The sequence below is a fragment of the Octodon degus genome, unplaced genomic scaffold, assembly GCF_000260255.1.
Source record: "Octodon degus isolate 3935 unplaced genomic scaffold, OctDeg1.0 scaffold00224, whole genome shotgun sequence".
NCBI lineage: Eukaryota > Metazoa > Chordata > Mammalia > Rodentia > Octodontidae > Octodon > Octodon degus.
The window spans coordinates 2,689,106-2,694,250 of record NW_004524800.1 but is presented as its reverse complement, the minus strand read 5'-3'; positions in this window follow the sequence as shown (position 1 = coordinate 2,694,250).

Here is a 5,145-nt window from a genome sequence, read left to right as displayed (position 1 = left end):
TGCTTTAGTCTGCTGAGCTATCTGGCTGGTCCTCAAGCCATGTATTCTTTTATGTATTCCTAAGCACTTTTCATTGGTTATAGGTATCACCAAATAAAGCTTTGATTTTTGAGGGAGCTCAGAGATTAACCAGAGTGCTTAAAGATCTCTGCTTAATAGATATATAAATTGATTCTTCCCTTAAGTAAATTTATTTCACTTGAGATTGCCACATACAGTGATAGTAGAGTTGAATAGAATATGTGGTCTCTAGAAAAGGAAAATACCATCAAAATCAGATTAATTATAGTCAGAGAATAAACTCTTTAGACAATATATATAACTCATTGTGCTGTTTTGAATAAATGTGCTCTGTCATATATCTATGTTTCTTCTCTTCATATGTACAGATAGCAGATAGCTACTTATGTGTTGATTCAGAAATAATAGTTAGATTTTTAACTTTATCTCAATTTTATATATGTATTCAATTTCTACTCAAACCAATTACTACATTTGATATATATTGATAAATGTCTTCACAGAGATGTTGAATTTGTGTTAGTAATAAAGGCTATAACACATCATTCATTCAGATAACATAGATAATAAATAATCTTAATAGAATTATAAGGCAAAAGGCAGGTTGATTCCCTTTAATAAAAACATATTGAGCATGCAAGTTTTTTTCTTGCATAGAATTGCAAGGTACAGTGATGAAAGGGATCTTGACAAAGTGATAATAAAATTCATGGTTGAATTTAAAGCACTTTTGAGAAATAAAAGAGTCGCTATTAAATTCTAAGGAAATAAATGCTAAATGAGGGCTATCCTAAGAAAACTGATATGTATTTATTTAAGTCATAGAAGCCATTTTTTTGTATCTTGATGGAATTGCTATTTCAGAAACTCTTAGTGTAGGTATAGATTTGCAACTTAGTGTCACAATGCTTGTCTAGCATTCATGCACCCCATGTGCCTTCCACAATTTATAAAACTTACAAACATAAACAATCACAAACACACACACACACACACACACACACACACACACACACGCATCCATACCCACCTTAACAAATTCATATGTACACCCTGGTATACTATCAGTTACAAGTTTGGGTCTATTGGGAAAAAAGGATAGTTCTGAAAACAACTAAATGACCATGAATGTAAAGTTTGAAATTTGAAAATGAGAAATTATTGACTAGGAATAGACATCAAGATAAAGATAGATGTTGGAAGAAGCCTGAGTTAAGTGAGAAAGTTGATGAGAAATAAATGTGAGAGAAAATCTGAGGAAGTGTGCCGGACCCAAACCTGTGCTTATTTTGGAATGGGCATGTGAATAGAATTTCTTAGGGATGATGCAATTGACTTCTTTAGCTCTCCTTGAAAAGCAGTCTAAGAAGATAGCACTTCTTACTTCCCCTGTAAGAAGTGATTTCCCACTTTAGAAAACCAATTCCAATTATGGATTTCATGCATGTTGGGCTCAATAGGCAGGGATATGATTGCATCAGAAAGCGGTATGCAGTGTGTGCACTTTAAAATTATTCACGAAATAATAGTTTGCAATCTTTACGTAAATCAGTAAGCTTTCTGGCCTCTATCACTCCCTCCCAGCATGGCAGGAAAAGTGCAAACCTCATCCTTTTAGAAAGAAAATGACTGATGAAATATTAATAAAGATTACTGACAAAGTAAGCACTATGACTCAGGTTGCATAAAGCTGCAGGAACTGGATGGGGAACAAATGTATTCAGCATCAGAGCAAATAATGCAGATATTTTAAAGGCAATGACATTACTTTCATTAAGCAGCAGGGAGTATTTTGGAGTGGGGGACCATGGGGAAACAGAGAGAGGGGGAATTTCAAAGTAGGAATAATTTTATGAAGATTAAATAGCATGCAAAAAGAAAAAGCAATTTCATTAAAAATCTCACAGTACATTTACAAATGAGCATGGAGGCCTTTGTTTCCTAAGTTGGTCCATTTCCTTTAGTCTCATCTTTTGAATCATCACAAGAATTGATTTAGGATTTCATATTTATTAACATGACTGGATAAGTGAAATGAGACAGCTGACAATTTTATATATTTCAGTGAGTTTTTCTTTTAGATCTTAGATGGTGACAGACCCTTGGGAAAAATTCAGAAGGGAACTACTGTCTCTGAAATGTGGAAGGAATACATGTTCTGCCTTCTATAACTTTCCTCAGACTCAAAGATTATTTATCCCTGGGGTTACACAGGGCAGGAAGAAAGGAAAGTGGAAAGGAGAGAAATGAGAGAAGAAGGGAAAGAGGAAGGAGGAAAAGAGGGAGAGAGAGAGACTTATCAATAAGCTGAGAGACTTATGTTCAATAAGAGCATGTTCAAAGCTATCACTTCGTATTATCTCTGGCAACTCCCTAAATTTTAAAAGGATAAATTAGTGATTAAGGTTGGATGCTCATTTATCAGTTGTAGTCAAGTTGTGTCATAATTAATTTCTTCTTCTCCTGTAGGAAAGTCCTTTCATTATCATTTTTTCTCTAATTCTAATATATCGTAGATGGCCCATGAACCATAGCACATACTCTTCACATAGGTAAGTCATACATCATTGAGAAGGTGAAATAAGAAAACATAAATTTGTTAATGGACATACCTATTTTTATAAGTGATGACTTTGAAGCCTAGAGATGCTGTCAGTAACTTTTTCAAAATCAAGAAATGAGTTACAAAGAAAGCAACATATATATATATATATATATATATATATATATATATATGTGATTTTTTTTTCAAAACCATGGATTGAACTCAGGCCTTTGTGCTTGCCAGGGAAGCGCTTATTCCACTAAGCCATCTCACCATCTCCATGGCCACGAAATATATTTGAAGTCTGCTGAATCATAGCAGATTTCCTTCCTTCAAAAGGATACAGCTGATTTAAAAACCATAAAAAATCTCAGGACCTCTTCTGACAGGAATTTTCCTGTAGTCTAGGAAGGTAGCTATGATCATTTCATAAAAGGAAGAAAATTAAAATAAGATTACAGCTATTCTCAAAGATTATATTTCATGAGCAAGGACAGATAGCTCATTGGTGTAAACACCTGCATGGCAAGTTCAAGGATCCATGTTCTATCCCAGTACCACATTCTGCTCCAGTCACAGAACCCAAGGCACACCCTGCTGGTCACCTAAGCCAGGTGTGCTGATGCATACCTGTAATCTCAGCTGAGACAGGAGGATCATTAGGAGACTGAGTTGAATAGTGAGACCCTATAAGAAGAAAAAAAGGAAGGAAGGAAAGGAGGGAGGGAGGGAGGGAGGGAGAGAGAGAGAGAGAGAGAGAGAGAGAGAGAGAGAGAGAGAGAGAAAGAAAAAGAAAGAAAGAAAGAAAGAAAGAAAGAGAGAGAGAGAGAGAGAGAGAGAGAGAGAGAGAGAGAGAGAGAGAGAGAGAGAGAGATTATAGTTCAGTTACATATGTGGTAGTAAGTATCTTAAGGAACAAAGAAGCCAAATGAAAGACAAGAAGATATAAAGAGGCCATTTTCATTTCAAGTTTTTCTAAAAGCAAAAGCAAAACTCCTTTATTATTTTAAAGAGAAACATACAATTGTTGTATTGCTGTTGCATTTAAAAAGCTAAAGTAATAGTTCTCAATCACACAAGGGTTAAGAGGAAAGATCTCCTGGTTGTAAAAGTATAGTCTTATACTACAAAAGACCTGTTGAACTTTGTTGTGAACCATTAGCTGCTTTCAGTGAAAAGATTAGATAGATAGGCTTAAAATTCTACTGCTTATACATGAAGACCATGTGCCTTCTGTAGAATCCTTTATACAGTTAAATAATGTTATATATTAGGAACCTTTTTCAAGCTGCATAACTCAAATACATGGACAAAATTCAAGTGTTATTTTTCTTTTAATAGATGCGAAAAACTAATGAGCTAAAGGAAACATCACTTCAAACTTATTATGAAGAATGTCAATATCAGAAATAAAAAACATGACTTTAATTAATTTAATAATCTTTCCCCTGGTTTAGGTTATTATGTCAAAAAAGTTACTCTAAAACAACAACATGGGTATGTACACAAACATAGAGGGTAGCCTTAACAAAAAACAAATCAGAATGCCAAACATTTGGCAACTTAGAAACTTGAATGCTTTTCTCACAAATTCTATGCACTAAAAGCCCAATCATTTTAACCCATTGAAGATGTATTTCTTCTGTTACTCAGATTCACATATTGCTATTCCTAGATATTTCTATATACGTTTAATCTTATATGCAAGCAAAACAATCTTATATCCTCCTCCTATTTATAGACTATTAGATGCAGGACAAGCACATTAGAATGTGAAATTAAGTAAAAACATAAGTTAATGGGAGAAATTGCAATAAAATATGACATCATTGCAACAAACTTCAAGACAAAACATCTGACTATGTTTTTGAAACTAAAAACACTGCAATTTGGAATTAATCATAATATGAAAAACACACATCAATAAATAGGCTCATGGTAATATGTTACATGGCTTCATATATTTTTTAAATTTTTTTTAACATTTATTTATTGTGTGTGGGGGGGCAGCTCAGCCCACCAGGGGGTGCAGCTGGCTGGCATGTGGTGCTGGGGATCGAACCGTGGTCCCTGTACTTTGCCAAGCTTGTTCCAAGTAGGTGCTTTAGACCACTGAGCCATCTCTCCAGCCCCCATGGCTTCATATTTGATGGTCATACTTCTTGGTTTCTTCAAACAAGAAGTCAAAATTCTTCCATTCTGTTAGATTTTATTCAGTATTATCAATATGAATTTATATAAAATATAATTAATATTTTGTTGATTTTTGAAACATTTCTCTTCTTACAGAGGCAAGTATAATTTTCCTGAAAACTTAAAACTTTAAAATTGTTATGGTCCAGCCAGATAGCTCAACAGACTAAAACGCCTGCTTAAGCAGAGTACAGTGGTTGGGGTCCATTACATGCTGTGCCAGCCCCAGCCTTGGGACTCACTTAGAGGGCAACTGATACTGGGCATGGTGGCCTGCATCTGTAATCCCAGTGTTTGGGAGACTGATAACAGGAGGATCACTATGAGTCCAATCTACATGGTGAGACCCTGTGGACCTTTACTAAATACAAAAAAAAAAAAAAAAA